Genomic DNA, 17,202 nt, shown 5'->3' with positions numbered 1-17,202 from the left:
TTGCTAGGCAAGTGCTCTACCATTGAGCTAAATCCCCAACCCCAAACTGTCATCTTCTACCAAGTGTTTGTAACCTCTGGACCCTTTCTCCAGACCCCTCTGCTCTCTTGAGAGACAGGTTCATAGGATGTAGGGGTCCGAACATCATTGAAGACCGGGGACTCAGATAGAGTACAAAGACAAAGAACATTTGTTCTGCAGAAGCAACCAGCCCATGGGGGACAACCATTCTCTAAAATGGCGACCCCAGGCAAAAGCACACAGGCCTTCTTATTGGGAAAAGGAACTCTCTAGAAGGATTAGGAAATCTAATCTAAAATTTCATTGGTGGGTGCTAGGGGTAACAGGTGGTCAGTGGTCTGCATTTCTTTTTCTTTTCTTTTTTTCGGAGCTGGGGACCAAACCCAGGACCTTGTGCTTGCTAGGCAAGCGCTCTACCACTGAGCTAAATCCTCAACCCCAGTGGTCTGCATTCCTATGTCATAAATGTTTAACCACAGGGTGAGATAGGGCTGCCCAGGACAGATGGCCCATCCTGGGATTAGATATTTCCCCATTTTTGTGGTTCTCCCCAGGATGTTCTTTGGAAGGGAGATATTTTCTGGATTTTATAGTCTGTTCCTAGAGATGGTGTCTTCTGGTTTAGTTTCTGGGGTCTTATGGGCTGATCCTGGAGCTGGTGCCTTATGGCCTTTTTTTTTTTTTAAAGATTTATTTATTATATATAAATATACTGTAGGGCTGGAGAGATGGCCCAGTGGTTAAGAGCATCGACTGCTCTTCCAAAGGTCCTGAGTTCAAATCCCAGCAACCACATGGTGGCTCACAACCATCTGTAATGAGATCTGATGCCCTCTTCTGGTGTGTCTGAAGACAGCTATAATGTATATAATAAATAAACCTTTAAAAAAAATAAATATACTGTAACCGTCCTCAGGCACACCAGAAGAGAACATCAGATCTCATTACGGATGGTTGTGAGCCACCATGTGGTTGCTTGGAATTGAACTCAGGACCTCTGGAAGAGCAGTTAGTGCTCTTAACCGCTGAGCCATGCCTTTTTTGAAATCAGGCCTGGTCCTTAAAATGGAGACACATGGGGTTTCTTTTTGTTTTTTTTGTTTTTTTTTTCGGAGCTGGGGACGGAACCCAGGGCCTTGCGCTTGCTAGGTAAGCGCTCTACCACTGAGCTAAATCCCCAACCTATATTGTCCTTTCACTATATAGTGCAGGCTGATCACAAACCCCAGGTAATCCTCCTGCACCACCCTTCCAAGTGCTGGGATACAAAACTGAACCACGACCGCCATCTTTCCAAACTGAAACCATCCCCATTAAACATTTAGCTCACCCCTCTCCCATTCCCTGGCATCCATCCTTCTTTCTTCCCCTAAAGTCCACCATTCATGGAGAGCTAAAAGATTTTTTTTTTTTTTTTTTGGTTCTTTTTTTCGGAGCTGGGGACCGAACCCAGGGCCTTGCGCTTCCTAGGTAAGCGCTCTACCACTGAGCTAAATCCCCAGCCCCAAAAGATTTTTTTAAAGCTATAAAACAATCTTTAATTAACATTTTTGGTTAGTGTGTGAGCTTTCAGGTTTCACAAAAGCACATTCACGTCATTGTATGTTTTTCTCATTCCCCATTTTTTATTTATTCACTTGTTTTTACTTGTTTGTTTGTTTGTTTTTAAGATTTATTTATTCCACATATGTGAGCACACTGTCGCTGTCTTCAGACACACCAGAAGAGGGCATCAGATCCCATTACAGAGGGTTGTGAGCCACCATGTGGTTGCTTGGAATTGAACTCAGGACCTCTGGAAGAGCAGCCAATGCTCTTAACCACTGAGCCATCTATCTCTCTAGCCCTTCCTTTTTTTAATACATGGATTTTTGAAACAGGGTTTCTGTGTAGCCCTGGCTATCCTGGAGCTCTCTCTGTTTAGATTAAAGTCCTGTGCCACTGCTGCTGCTGTTTGGGTCACTGCTGTCACCACCACCACCACCTGGCAAAAACAAGGTTTTTTGTTTTTTTTTTTTTTTTCTTTTTTTTTCTTTTCTTTTTTTAGGAGCTGGGGACCGAACCCAGGGCCTTGCGCTTGCTAGGCAAGCACTCTACCACTGAGCTAAATCCCCAACCCCCAAAAACAAGGTTTTTAACTGCTGAATTTTATTATAAACTGGGAGAAGTGGTGCATGCCTATATTTCTAGAATTTTGGAGGCTGAGCTAGAATAATGAGTTCTAGACCACTCTGGACTAAGAGACCTTGGAAAGAGAGTGAGACAGAGAGACAGAGAGACAGAGATTTGGAGAGAGAGAGAGAGAGAGAGAGAGAGAGAGAGGGGCAAGTGGATCTCAAAGTAAGGATAAGCCAGCCTGTTCGACAGGGCTACACAGAGAAACCCTATTGCAAAAAAAACGAAAAAAAAAAAAAAAAAGAAAGAAAGAAATGTAGTAAAATAAAGGTGTAGGGGGGATGAGAACAACATATAAAGACACACATGTATGGGTGTGCCTTCACGAAACCTGTTCACATGCTAACCAGAAAATGGTAATTTTAAAATTATTTTACTGGTAAAAACGTCCATTAGGTGGAATGAACAAACGAAAGAAAAAAAGAGAGAGAAAGAAAGAAGGAAAGAAAAAAAGAAAAGAAAGAATATTTTCAAAAATTCATGCTCTCTAGAGAAACCCCATTCCTAGCACAAGCCTTTGGCAAGATGGCCCCTCCTCGTGGTTTCCCTTGTCCTGACTATCCGTAAGGTAAAAGACAAAAGGTAGAACAGAAGCAGGTCATTAGTTTCCTGTCAGACTGGACAGACCATTTTAAAAATAACCATCAACTTCTTTTAAACCTTGTTGACTTTAGAGAGAAGGAAACTTCCCCAACGGCATTAAGCCTGTGAGTCAGCACCTTCACGGTGAGTCACGTCAGCCATCTTGTCTCAAAAATAAAAATGTTGCCCAGAACTCTGGAGGCAGAGCCAGGCGGATCTCTGAGCTTGAGGCTAGCCTGGTCTACACGGTGAGGTCCAGACCAGGGCTACAGAGTTGAAACTCTGTCTCAGATATGATAATAGGTCTGAGAAATGGTTCATCGAGTACGAAAGAGCACTGGTTCCAGTTCCAAGAGATCTGACGCCATTTTCTGGTTTCCTGAGGCACTAGGCAAACACGTGGTGCAAAGACCTACATGCAGGCAAGCACACCCACACATAAAAACAAATATTTAAAAATAATAAAGAAGAGCTTCCAGGGACTAAGCCACTACCTAAAGACTATACATGGACTGACCCTGGACTCTGACCTCATAGGTAGCATTGAATATCCTAGTAAGAGCACCAGTGTAAGGAGAAGCCCTGGGTCCTGCTAAGACTGAACCCCCAGTGAACTAGATTGTTGGGGGGAGGGCGGCAATGGGGGGAGGATGGGGAGAGGAACACCCATAAAGAAGGGGAGGGAGGGGGTTAGGGGGATGTTTGCCCCGAAACCGGGAAAGGGAATAACACTCGAAATGTAAATAAGAAATACTCAAGTTAATAAAAAAAATAATAATAAAGAAAAGCTTTAAAGTCAGCTCTAATTACATGTTTTCCTTTATAAGAGTTTCCATGGTCATGGTGTCTCTTCACAACAACAAAACCTAAACTAAATAATTTAAAAAAGATTTTAAATTTTCTTTCAAAAAAAAAAAGAAAGAAAGAAAGAAAAGCTTAGGGGTTGGGGATTTGGCTCAGTGGTAGAGCGCTTGCCTAGCAAGCGCAAGGTCCTGGGTTCGGTCCCCAGCTCCGAAAAAAAGAAAAAAAAAAAGCTTGGATATAAGGGGAGAGAAGACTATGGTTGGGGGTGTCAGGAGTGGGGAGGGGAGAGTTGAGAGTTAATAGTATCAAGATTCATTGCTTACATGTGTGAAATTGTCAAAGGATTAATAAAAGACCTTCAGCCAGGAAGAAAAACAAAAAAGTTATTCAGTTTGCAGGGCAATGAGTGGAATTGAAAAATAGTATATTAACTGAAGTAGCTTGGGCTAAGAAAGAAAAAGGTGCTTTTCTCTCTCTCTCTCTTTTTTTTTTTTCTCTTTTTTTTCAGAGCTGGGGGCCGAACCCAGGGCCTTGTGCTTGCTAGGCAAGCGCTCTACCACTGAGCTAAATCCCAACCCCTAACATTTCTCTCTTTTTTTTTTTTTTTTTTTTGGTTCTTTTTTTCGGAGCTGGGGATCGAACCCAGGGCCTTGCGCTTCCTAGGCAAGCGCTCTACCACTGAGCTAAATCCCCAACCCCACATTTCTCTCTTATATGGGGATCTTAGCTGTGGATTTTTATTGATGCATGTGAATTGTGAGTAAGAAACTAGGGAGTCCAAAAGAAGCAAAAGGGAGCTTTATGACTAGCGCTGGGAGGGTGATAGCTAAAAAGATAGAAAAGGAAGGTGAAAGACAAAAGGTAGAGAAGGAGGGAAGAAAGAGAAGCTGGTGGCTCACACCTTTAATCCCAGCAGCGCTGGGGAGCAGAGGCAGGCAGATGGCGAGTGAATTTTGAGGCCAGTCTGGTCTATGTAGGAGTTCTAGGACAGCCAGGGCTACATAGAGTCTGTCATAAGAAAGAAAGAGAGCAGGGTGGGGGGAGAGAGAGAGAGAAGGAGGAGGAGGAGGAGGAGAAGGAGAAGGAAGGGGAGGAAGAGGAGGGGAGGAGGAGGGGAAGGAGAAGGAGAAGGAGAAGGAGAGGGAGAAGAAGAAGAAGAAGAAGAAGAAGAAGAAGAAGAAGAAGAAGAAGAAGAAGAAGAAGAAGAAGAAGAAGAAGAAGAAGAAGAAAATAAAATAAGCTGGTAGTAGTGACTCACATGTTGGGGTTCAGGAATTGCCTCACAAGCCACACAAACACCCATCTCAGATAGGGATAATTTATTAACTCACCCCATCCCCCAACACACACACACCAAGACCATCGATCAGGGTCACAGAGGACCCTGGAGCCAAACTGTAACATTGCTCTCAGGGCAGGCTTTTTATAGAGAAAGTCAAGTTCAGAAGTCAAGGGGGTAGGGGCAGGAGTGATATTATATTTTGGCTAACTAGACAAAGTATTATCAGGTGAGGTACGTGAGGTGGTGGTTGGGGGTTTTCTGGAGTATTAAGGTAACAGAGAGGGCTCAGTGGTTAAGAGCACTGACTGCCCTTCCAGAGGTCCTGAGTTCAATTCCTGCCTACATAGTGGTTTACAATCGTCTGTTATAGAATCTGATGCCTTCTTCTGGTGTGGCTGAAAATTCAGCTACAGTGTACACATATACATAAAAATAAATAAATAAGCCTTTAAAAAAGATAACAGAGCATGAGTATTAAAACCACAACCTTATGACCTTTAATGAGAAATTTTCAGTGTCAGCTACAAATGATTACTTCAGAGAAGTGGAGTCTGAGAACCTGATTTCCACCTTTTGAGCAAAATGGAGACTGAACGTAAAAATGGCTACAGTTATGTTAATAGGTGCCGGCCTCAAAGCACACCTTCTATCTGAGCACTTGAATGGCCAGTGGATCTGTGTGAGTTTAAGACCAGCTTAGTCTACAGTGAGTTTCAAGCCGCACAGAGCTATCTTGTGAAACCCTCAAAGCACACCTTCTATCTGAGCACTTGAATGGCCAGTGGATCTGTGTGAGTTTAAGACCAGCTTAGTCTACAGTGAGTTTCAAGCCGCACAGAGCTATCTTGTGAAACCCTCAAAGCACACCTTCTATCTGAGCACTTGAATGGCCAGTGGATCTGTGTGAGTTTAAGACCAGCTTAGTCTACAGTGAGTTTCAAGCCGCACAGAGCTATCTTGTGAAACCCGGTTTTGCAACAATAGCCAGTCAACATTCCGACACTGGTGGAGAAAGAGGATGGGGAGCCAGGGCTAGTTAATCACTGCTAGGAAGGTGGACCGCGAGAGGAAGCCTGGTAACGATGAGCTAAGGCTAGAAGCCCCAGAGACCCTGCAGGGACGGTAGGAGCTTTGCCTGCAATCGCAGAGACAGCAGTGGAGGAGGCGGAGGCACCTCCCCCTTCCTGCTTTTGCCCTTTCCCCTTCGCTTGAACCTTCCCACCTGGCCTGGCCAGAGATCTCCGCGGATAGCCTCCGGTACACATGCGCACAGGAAGGGAGAGTCCCTGTAGGTTAACAGTTCTCCAGTGAATGCCCCATCCATTGGATCACAAATTGGACTCAGTGAGTTTACATATACATACATATATACATATATACACATACACATATACACATACACTCATACACACACATATATACATACATATATACATACATACATACATACATACATATATACATACACACACACACACACACACATATATGTATGGGGGTATGGATTTGGAAGGGGGTTACGGGGATAGGACGAGCCTGGAGGAATCCGACTGGCAAAGTGAGGGGCGACTATGATAGCTATACATTTTATGGGGCTGGGGAGGTGTCTCAGTGGTTATGAGCATTGGCTGCTCTTGCAGAGGACCTAGATTCAGTTCCCAGCACCCACGTGATGCTCACAGTCATCTGTAATTCTAGTTCCAGAGGATCCACTCCTTCTGGCCTCTGACGATGCTTCATACAGAAACTTGCAAAAAACCGTTACCCATAAAATAAAATACAAAATAACAACCTAAAAATAAAATAGGGGTTGGGTATTTAGCTCAGTGGTAGAGCGCTTGCCTAGCAAACGCAAGGCTCTGGGTTCGGTCCCCAGCTCCGAAAAAAAAAAAAAAAAAAGAAAAAGAAATATAAAACAAAGGGCCCATTATAATGGTACATGCCTTTAATCCCAGCATTAAGGAGGCTGAGGCAGGTGGTGTCTGCGAGTACAGAGTGGGTGCAGGGACAGCCAGAGAACAAGAAGTCCTGTCACTTGACAGGGATGCGGTGACAATGCGGTCCTTAACCACTGTGCTGTCAACCTGATATGCAGAACCTATGGGATCTTTTATTTTATTTTTTTATTAAAGTGCATCTTTACTTGAATGGTAAGATTCTCAAGCAACGTGTGCGCATCCCTGGGTATGAAGAGCGCCCTGCGTACGTCATTCATTCTTATCAGGTACCGAGCCTGCTACGCAAACCCAGGCACTGGCCTGGGTAGCTGGACCTCCATTGCCCTGCACTCCTGCGCCCCGGAAATCAGTGTCCCGGAGATACGACATGCAAATTCCCCTGATGGTCCTTCCTCGACATTTAGAGCGGTTCAACAACAAAACCCACCCGGTCATCGGTCGCCACTTTGCTTTGCTGCTCGCTCGCTCGCTCTCTTATGACCCTTCCAGAGATGCATATTTAAATTTTTACAGGTTTCAGAAGAAGAATGAATGTAAAACTCTCAGTTCCAAGAGGTCATCGCAATAGCGATGTCTTTCCTGGCGACATTCTGTCACAAAGACCCAGAGACAGAAATGGTCAAAAACAAGAACCAAAAAAAACCAAAAAAACAAAAAATAAACTGGAGATGCCGGGGATCGAACCCGGGGCCTCATACATGCAAAGCATGCGCTCTACCACTGAGCTACATCCCCTGGTGCTTTTCCATTGCCTTCAGGAAACCTAGTTATATTGTTTAACGGCTTATGGGTTTTGTTTTTTTTTTGTTTTTGTCTTTTTCCCCCTTCTTAGTTCCTTCTAAATTAAAATTGTATGTATTTATTTAAAAGAGCCTTAAGGATGTGGCAACTTAAATTACCTCTTCTTTTAAATAAGTGTTCATTATTGCCTTCATGGAAGGTAAACTTCTCCCCGATTCCAAGAACAGAAAGTAGAAATAAATAAAAAAATACATAAATTCCCAATAGATGAGGACTTGACCCCAGTGTTCCTCACCCAGAATTCTCTGCTTCCTCACATTTGAGACGCTATCCAACCTCGAGGACTGAGTTTATAAGCTTGCTTAAAACACCCCCACCCCCACCCCCGCCTTCCTCACCTCTGGAAGAATTTTCTGGATATAAAATTGGCCAGAAGTTTAAATAAACGGCAAGAAAAAAAATAAAAAAAAATAAAATTGGCCAGACAGTTTGAGACCTCACCATCACGGCTCAACTTTGGAGCTAGAATGCAAAATGCAACATTTGGGTAAAAAGAAGGGGCTGTTTCTTGATTGGGAGCCGTGAGGAGAGATCCCAAGCTTCCTATGCTGCACCCGGGGATTGCCTATCATTTCCTGTGTGGATACCTGTACCCGCAAATGACCTGCTACTCATACCCATTAGCGCGCTCACAGCAACCCAAGCTTCCTATGCTGCACCCGGGGATTGCCTATCATTTCCTGTGTGGATACCTGTACCCGCAAATGACCTGCTACTCATACCCATTAGCGCGCTCACAGCAACTGGAGTCTGTAAAAATGCTGGGCATAGCAGCTGGGGTTACCTGACCTCTCTGAGCCCGGACGCTCACTGAGACAGTCAACAAGGACAGAGCCTGGATGCTCGAGCACGAGATGTGGCAGTAATAGCAAAAAGTGCTGCTGCATCCTACATCATCATGCCCCTGCCTCATGTGTGACGTCCCACACCATCTTGCCTTTGGGTCTCAGGGTGTTGGAGGATGCCGGGTCGTGGTGTCCATGGTGATCCTGTGAGAACCGAGGACAACCAAAGGATGGCAGCCGGAGAACAGTGTCTTTCTTAGGATCTGCTACCTGGGCTGAGACCCTGTACAATATGTTCGGCTTATTCTACTGAACGTACTCGTGGGAGTTGAAGAATTTAAACAGATTGAAAAACAAATAAAAAACAAGAGTTTATGGCAAAATGTTTGACAATCTCCCCGTCGGGGAATCGAACCCCGGTCTCCCGCGTGACAGGCGGGGATACTCACCACTATACTAACGAGGAAGAGAGCTGAAAGCTAGCTTGGCAAGAGGCCCTTTTAAGATTCTTTGAATTCCATAACAATAAATTTGATTTGATTGGATTACACTTTTGCACTGTCTCTTTCCTACTTAGGTTTTTTACTTTGTCGCCTGGATTTAAACTATAAAATTAAAGACGCCATACATAAACCAGCATACACAAACATCACAGTGACGAATTCGCGCATGAGCAGAAGGTGTGTACTTGCTTTAGTGAACACGTCCAGCCACTCTTAATGAGAACAGGGTGGTAGATGTGGCAAATTTCCTTAGCCTTCTACATCCGTGTACGATGCTCCCGGATTTTATGAAGAAAGAAAACAATGACTTAACAAACTGGAAATGAATGCGGAAAAAACGTAAGCTGCCGAAACCCGGGATCGAACCAGGGACCTTTAGATCTTCAGTCTAACGCTCTCCCAACTGAGCTATTTCGGCGGCCGTTGCTGCTGCTTCGTTTTTTCTCTCCTCCTTGTCTTTTCTAAGGCTTTCAGTTTCTGGCTCTTCCAAGTTTTGATGCCCAGAAATTTATTCATATTATTCGTCTCATTTCTGAGTTACGGATGTACTGGGGACTCTGCGCATCCCCTAAGTCCACTATCTATGAAGGTCCTTGGGAACCCTCGGGACCTTATTGTCCACTGCAAATGTACTTATTATTTTCCCTATTAACTAGAAGTACACGCCTAAGCTGCCCCCAGCCACTGCTGAAGAGCCCAGTGCTGGCACCGCTTAGTAGATGCTTTCTAAATATTTGTCGAGCGATTGAGTCCCTCTCGGCTCAGAGATCTGCTCCTTCTGTTCCCCACTCTCCTCTCGGAGAAGGAGCTGGGCCATTTCTGAATGCAGTCCTCTGCCAGCCGTTAACAGTAAACAATCCGTGGAAGGAGGTTCTGCCTGGGCAGGGCCACACCTGACTCACATCCGGCCTCCAAGCGTGCTCTTCATATCTGTGCACACAGGCTCAGTTGCGAAGCACAGGGAAACAGAGCAAGTGCAGCTAGGGGTGGACACCGACTGCTTCCTCCTCTTAAGGGGAGCAGAACGCGGAAGGCTTGTTTGCACTGGGGAGCAAGGGTAGGAAGTGAGGTCCCGGAGCTCGGCTCCTGTGAGCGTGCAGCAGTGAGCTAGAGAGGCAACCGCGCGCGGGAGGGATGAGGGCTGCTGTGGTGGTCCAACCTGGAGCTGTAGTGTTTGGGCCACATCTGCAAGAGAGGACCTGGAAAGTGACGTGGAGAGGGCTTGTTGATGGCCTTGACGTGGGAGTGAGAGAAGAAGAGGAGTGATGCTCGAGCGTTGACATGATGGTTTGGTGGGAAGTGTGGGTCACCTTTCCACGCGCGAAATTTAGCAAACCAAAGTCCCCTAAGTGTCCCCTAGTGTGTCTCGGCCCTGACAATATCTAATACGTCAGAATGTGATTTGAAAGAATGGCTACAACGTGTCCTGCCTACAAGACGTGCGGGACAAAGATGGAGCAGAGACTGAGGGAATGGCCAACGAATGACAGACCCAACTTGAGACCCATCCCTGACACTGTCAATGATATTCTGTTATGCTTGGAGACAGGAGTCTAGAATAATTGTCCTTTGAGAGGCTCAACTCAGCAACAGATTGAAACAGATGCAGAGACCCACAGTCAAATTTTAGACAGAGCACGGGGACTCTTGTAGAAGAGTTAGGCGAAGGAATGAGGGACCCGGAGGAGACAAGGACTCCACAAGAAGACCAATAGTAACCTTGACCACAAGAAGAGTCAAGTAACCTGGCCCATTCGGGGCTCCCAGAGACTGAACCACCAACCAAAGAGGTTGGACCTAGGCACTGCACCTATCCATGTAGACGTGCGGTTTGATCTTCATGTGGGTCTCCCAAGGACTGGAGCGGGGACTGTCCCTGACTCTGTTGCCTGCCTGTGAATCCAGTTCGCCTAACTGAACCGCCTTCCCTGGCCCTTAGTGGGAGAGAATGCCCCTAATCCAGCAGCGACTTGAAGTACTTGCTGGTATGGGGGGGTGGGGGGGTGTAGGGGGCGGAGTCTTCCCCTTCTCTGAGAAGGGGAGGGAGGCATGGGGCGAGGGGCTGTCTGAAAGGCGGGACTATAAAGTGAGTAAGTAATTAAGTAAATAAATAAATAAATATCTAGATAGATAGATCTGACTGGAGAGAGAGCTCGGCCATTAGAAACACCGGCAGATGTCCTGAGTTCAATTCCCATCAACCACATGGAGGTTCACAACCATCTAAATAATTTTTTTTTTTAAAAAGTGTGTGGGGGGTGAGGGGGAGAATGACTACAACGGTGCGGAATCATTGGGATGTATACCTGCCTGCCCATTTTCCTGGACTGGACCCAGACTGAGTTCAGTTACCGGGTTTGGGGACGATGTAGAGGAAGCAGGAAAGTTTGCTTCCCTCTGAAATCCTATTCCTGTCTGGACCCCACCTCACATCCTCAATGGTAAGGAAACACTCCACACCCAGACTTTAAATCGCTACTTTGAAACGATCTTACTAAGTTGCTCAGGATAACCTTGACCTCAGTAGCAGTTCAGGCTGGCTCGATTTCCAACATCCACAGTCATCAACTCCAGGTTCAGGGACTCTCATTTCACTACTGACATCTACAAGCATCGGGCACACCCCCGTAGTGCACATACATAGAAGCAGGGAAAACACTATATATAAAATAATACAAATCTAAAAAAAAAACAAAAGAAGACAAAACAATCAGTTTGGATAAGTAAAGTCTTGTCTCAAAACACAAAACAAAACCTTTTAAAAAGACAGTTCTGTAAGCCACACACTGGAGGGGCTGAGGCAGGAAGATTGTTCCTGGGTTACAGGCCAACCAGGAATTAACAAAGCAAAACCCTGGGGAGACGTGGGCAACTGAGGTATGCTTTCTCAATGAAAGCTTTTATTTGGCTTTTAAGAATAAATAAAGAAAATACAAACCAATCTTCAAGGTAAAAATGGGAAAGGGTGGTTAAGAAAAGATGAGGGAGGGGCCTCTTGCGGGAGGTTACTCTGTCAGACAGTAGGGTAGCAGCGTTCTTAGGAGTTTACTTAAGCCAGATACCCAGGGTCAGACTTCCTTCCTACCCATGCCAACCTAAGTGAGACCTGGGGTCTATAAAACTCACGAAAGTAGGAGAGAGTATGAGAAGGTGGGATGAGGACCCATTCACGACGTCCTAAAATGCAAACGCAAAATCTCATGCGCAGCCTCCCCGTCGGGGAATCGAACCCCGGTCTCCCGCGTGACAGGCGGGGATACTCACCACTATACTAACGAGGACTAGCCATTCTTGATCCCTTCCTGACATAGGGATATAGAAGGACACGGGTAACGACGGGCACACGTTTTCTTCCCTCTTCTATGTCCCTCCTCTCTGGCTTTTTCCCTCTCTTCTCTCTGTTTCTTTCCTCTTCCCTTTCTTCTGAGACTTCAACTCATGACACCAACATCATAAATCGAGGTCGAAAAAAAAAAACCCACAATCCCCACCCAAAAAAAAAAGAAAAAAGAAAAAAGAAAAAAGAAAAAAGAAAAAAGAAAAAGGAAAAAGGAAAAAAGAAAAAAGAAAAAAGAAAAAAGAAAAAAGAAAGAAAAAAGAAAAAAGAAAAAAGAAAAAAGAAAAAAGAAAAAAGAAAAAAGAAAAAAGAAAAAAGAAAAAAGAAAAAAGAAAAAAGAAAAAAGAAAAAAGAAAAAAGAAAAAAGAAAGCCAAAAAACCCAAACCAAACCAAACAAAAAACCAAAACAAACCTTAGAACAGCAAGCGTTTCATCTCCATTATCTATTCCGGAAAGCACAAGTTTTCGTCAGGGGATGTAGCTCAGTGGTAGAGCGCATGCTTTGCATGTATGAGGCCCCGGGTTCAATCCCCGGCATCTCCACTTTTTAGTTTAAAGAATTTTTGGAAGGGTCTACGCCACAAGTAAGAAACATTGTATTTTCAAGGAGGTCCTATAACTGGTGGCCCCTGAACCACTATTGCAGCGTAATGTGCGCCCTTTGAACACCCACAGTGTGTCCAAATAAAGAGATCTTCAAGTAGCCCAGTAACCTTGCCAAGGCCACGCTAGGACTCTCAGCTTTTCTGGAACTCAAATTCCAGCTGGAGGCTAACACTGGGAATCCCAGGGACTGTTTTATGAGGACGCACAGAACTGCGGGGACTCAGTGTCACCCGAGAGATCTGAAGAAACAGGAGCCGAAAGGCTCACATTTTCTGAGCGCGGAGGAGAAGCTTTTAGAAGAAAGGGCCAGAAAGTAGCCCGGCGCCTGGACTTTAACGAATGGGAACAGAACTGGGTGGAACTGAGGTTTGGAAGGTCTCAGAATGCCAGAGGGTAAGGACTTGGCACTATGGGGATGATTTTTTTTTTTTTTTTAAGATTTACTTTATGTATGTGAGTCCACTGTTGCTAGCTTCAGAGCATGTGATTGCTGGGAATTGAACTCAGGATCTCTTGACCACTGAGCCATCTCTCCAGCCCTACGGGCATGATTATAAAGGTTTCTTCTGGCGGCCACATACTGTTCTGGAGACTGGCACTGAAGATGCAGCATGGTGGGGAGGGGTGGGGTAGTTCTGGCAGATTCTGTAGGAAGCTATGTAACATTGCCTAATTCAGGGATCTCATTCTTTATTTGACCATTCCCCTTAGGTTCATTCTGCTACTCTGAAGCTTGTCACACAGGGGTAGCACACGTACGACCCGCGATTTTTCCGTCCTCTTCTTTGACGGCATGGATGCCTACACGGAGGAGAGCCATTGGGCTGGAAAACCTTTTCTTAAACTATTTGAAGACTGGGGGTGTAGCTCAGTTTGTAGAGTGCTTACCTAGAATGTACAATAGCTAACACTGGGTAAACCAGGCATGGTTGTGCATGCCTGTTATCCCAGCAACTGAGGGGGTCGGTTGGAGGTTGGGGTTAGCCTGGGCTACATGAGACCCTTTCACACTCGAACACACGTGGAGGCACTCCTGGCCCTTTCTGCTCACCAGCCACAGGGATTGCCTTGATCCTTCAAATTCCTTATCCTCATCAAGGACGAGGTTACAGGTGTATACGGCTCCAGTCTGTCATATGTGGCAGGGAGAATGGTAGCCTGGGCTATCCAGCTCAGCCCTTCTAAGCGCAGGGAAAATGATTACTTTGTTATTTCCTGCTGGTTGAGAGGGCGAGCGTCTCTCCTGTTACCAAAGCAGGCCTGTATAAGCACCCGGCAATGCTGACTGACCACTGGAGCAGGTCTGGGGAAGGATCGTTTATTCACTGATGTCCATTGTGCAGGTTTGAGGACCAGCTCATCCAGGTGCCTCTCCAACAGCTTCGGAACATTCCTGGATGAAGCAGGGTGACTCGAGGGATGGATGCTCTGAAGTATCCAGAAGGCTGGGAATTAGTCTCCAAGCTCTAAGGAAAGTGGCACTGGGCCAGCAGTGCTAGCACACAACTGTTCCCTTGCCCTTAGAAGATGGAGACAGACAGGGTCAGGAGTACACACTTGCGTGAGTGCCAGCAGGATTATAAGTTCAATGCCAGCTACACAGTGTGCTCACGGACAGCCTGGACTACAGGAGACCAATGGGGTCTTTGGGATGGCTCACTAGATAAAGGCGATTGTCACAAAGATTGATTGACAACTAAAAAAAAAAAAAAAAGATTGACAACTGATCTAAGTCCAATTCCCAGGACTTGGAAGGCAGAGGCAGTCAAATTTCTAGGAATTTGAGGCTAGCCTGACCTATATAGAGTTCCAGGCCAGCTGGGGCTATATAATGGAACTCTGTCCTAAAAAACTAAATCCAGACTCCATTTCATCTTTTTAAAATTACGCTGGATTTCTTAAAGCAATTTCACATAGCCTATAATGTATCGGGCACGCACCCCCTCTCCACCTTCCTCCCCATCCATTAACCCCTTTGCTCCCCAGCTTTACTTTCACATCATCCATGGGATGTGTGGTTTTCTGTATTTATAGATTCTAGGATGTACAGATAAAATATAGTATTTGTCTTCCTGTGGTTGACTTAGTCTGCTTAGTAGGTTAATCTTGTTTTCCTGTGGCTGAAAGGAACCCCCTACTTACATAGCCCACATTTTCCTCACCCGTTCTTTACCTCGATGGGCACCAGGCTGGTTGTATAGCTTAGTGTGTTTGTGGTATGCTGCATTGGAGTCCTTTTGTAAATGCCCAGCAGTGCATTGTCGGGTCTTATGGCTGGTCTATCTAGAATTCCGAGGTGCCTCCATATTGAGTTTCATTTCCATGTGTCCTAAATTATGCTGAAACTCAGAGATCCACCTCCCTCTCCTTGCCTCCCGCTGGGATTAAGTGCACCATCACACCTGGCTCATTTTTTATTCTTTTATTTAAAAGATGTATTTATTCTTATTTATATGAGTACATTGTCGCTGTCTTCAAACACATCAGAAGAGGGCAACAGATCCCATTACAGATATGAGCCACCATATGGTTGCTGGGAATTGAACTCAGGACCTCTGGAAGAGTAGTCAGTGCTTTTAACATCTGAGCCATCTCTCCAGCATTTTTTTTTTTTTTCCGGAGCTGGGGACCGAACCCAGGGCCTTGAGCTTCCTAGGCAAGCGCTCTACCACTGAGCTAAATCCCCAACCCCTCCAGCATTTTTTTTTTCCAGAGCTGGGGACCAAACCCAGGGCCTTGCGCTTGCTAGGCAAGCGCTAGATCTACCGCTGAGCTAAATCCCCAACCCCTATTTTTTCTTATAGAATGCCATTTTGACTGGGATAAAAACCTCATGTGGTTACAGATGGTTGTGAGCCACCATGTGGGAGCTGAGAACCAAACCCAGGTCCTCTGCAAAAGCAGAGTGCTCTTAACTACTGAGCTATCTTTCCAACCTCTCAAATAGTTTTGATAGGTATTTCTCTGATGGCTAGTAAGGTTGGGGTTTACTTTTATTATTTGCCAGCAGACAATGTGTGCAGTGCCTGGGCAGGCCAGAAGAGGGCATTGGATCACCTGGAACTGGAATTACAGACGCTCGTCATGGCCACGTGGGTGTTGGGAATTTAATGCACCTGGGCCATCTCCTAAGTCCTGGCTAAACATTTTTGTTGTTTTACCATTGGCCACTTCCATTTCGTCTTCTGAAAACTGACTATTTCACTGACCACTTAAAGACTGCGTTGTTTAGTTTTTTTGAGCTTTTTCTGTTTGGTTTGTTTTTGTTGATTTTCAAGACAGCCCTGGCTGTCCTGGAACTTACTCTGTGGACCAAGAAAGATGGAAGCCACCACCACTGGGTTGGTTTTTTGAGTTATTGATTCAAAGTTTTAGAGTAAAAACTAGGAGTGTGAGGGGTCCCCTGGGTTTTCCAGTTTCACATCTATGGACCGTCGGGCTGCGGGGACTGAGTTTCATACCTTTTTTTTTTTTAATTTGTTTACTTTATGTATATAAGTACACTGTAGCTGTCTTCAGACACACCAGAAGAGGGCATTTGATCTCCTTACAGATAGGGTGTGATGGCTGTGAGCCACCATGTGGTTGCTGGGATTTGAACTCAGGACCTCTGGGAAGAACAGTCAGTGCTCCTAACCATTGAGCTATCTCTCCAGCCACAGATTCACAGCTTTTATCTGGACTCTTTTTGTACAACAGCTTGTCCTATAGGGCAAGGTGAAGTGGAAACTTTAGTTCTTCGGAGAGTTGGTTATGGCCAATGTTTTGCTGGGGCACACGGGTGAAAGGATGTCTTGCTAAAGCAAACATGGTAAAAGGCTGTTTTCCTGAAGCAGAAGGATGTTTGGCTGTAGCAAACATGTGAAAGGACCCGTGATGGAGTAGAACTACGACCCCACAGACAGTGGGAGACGAGCACTGAGCCTTGGTTTACCCCACCTCACGATTGATTCTTCAGTAAAGACAAAAATGTATTGGTTTGCCTTACAAAGCATTGTCGAACTCAACTTGGGATAACAACACAGAGAAACTCACCCAAGAACTGCTCCAGGGGGTTCCTGTGGCACCTTGCCTCTTCTGTGGCCTTGCCTCAGGCCAGTCGGTGAGCCTGGCGGTTTCGTCAGGACTGAACAGTTGCTGGTCGTGCTTAGTGTCTGCCTGCCTACAGGTTGGCGGCAGCTGAATCATATTTGGTGTTTGCTACAGGACTGAATTGCTGCCCAAGAAGATTGAGCTCAACCCCCAAAGAACTATTGCTATCCACTTCCCCCACATCCTAATAACTTTTCTCTTCCACCACCTCTGCTGGATGATGGGCTGGGAGAGGTTGAACCTTCATTCAAAGTA

The 17,202-nt window shown here is 45.5% G+C and overlaps 5 non-coding genes across 5 annotated transcripts; 1 reads left to right on the top strand and 4 right to left on the bottom strand.

Annotated features, from left to right (window-relative positions):
* Window positions 1-7,485: 7,485 nt before the first annotated feature.
* On the bottom strand, window positions 7,486-7,557 carry Trnaa-ugc4 (transfer RNA alanine (anticodon UGC) 4). Its single transcript has one exon. It is a non-coding gene; the product is annotated as a tRNA-Ala (tRNA).
* A 1,245-nt stretch (window positions 7,558-8,802) lies between these two features.
* Trnad-guc5 (transfer RNA aspartic acid (anticodon GUC) 5) lies at window positions 8,803-8,874 on the bottom strand. The gene has a single exon. It is a non-coding gene; the product is annotated as a tRNA-Asp (tRNA).
* Window positions 8,875-9,256: 382 nt separating this feature from the next.
* On the bottom strand, window positions 9,257-9,329 carry Trnaf-gaa4 (transfer RNA phenylalanine (anticodon GAA) 4). The gene has a single exon. It is a non-coding gene; the product is annotated as a tRNA-Phe (tRNA).
* Window positions 9,330-12,120: 2,791 nt separating this feature from the next.
* Window positions 12,121-12,192, bottom strand: Trnad-guc4 (transfer RNA aspartic acid (anticodon GUC) 4). The gene has a single exon. It is a non-coding gene; the product is annotated as a tRNA-Asp (tRNA).
* A 528-nt stretch (window positions 12,193-12,720) lies between these two features.
* On the top strand, window positions 12,721-12,792 carry Trnaa-ugc3 (transfer RNA alanine (anticodon UGC) 3). Its single transcript has one exon. It is a non-coding gene; the product is annotated as a tRNA-Ala (tRNA).
* Window positions 12,793-17,202: the final 4,410 nt, after the last annotated feature.

Source organism: Rattus norvegicus, chromosome 12 (assembly GCF_036323735.1).
Source record: "Rattus norvegicus strain BN/NHsdMcwi chromosome 12, GRCr8, whole genome shotgun sequence".
Classification (NCBI taxonomy): domain Eukaryota; kingdom Metazoa; phylum Chordata; class Mammalia; order Rodentia; family Muridae; genus Rattus; species Rattus norvegicus.
The sequence above is the reverse complement of the archived record's forward strand: the minus strand, read 5'-3'. Positions and strand labels throughout refer to the sequence as shown.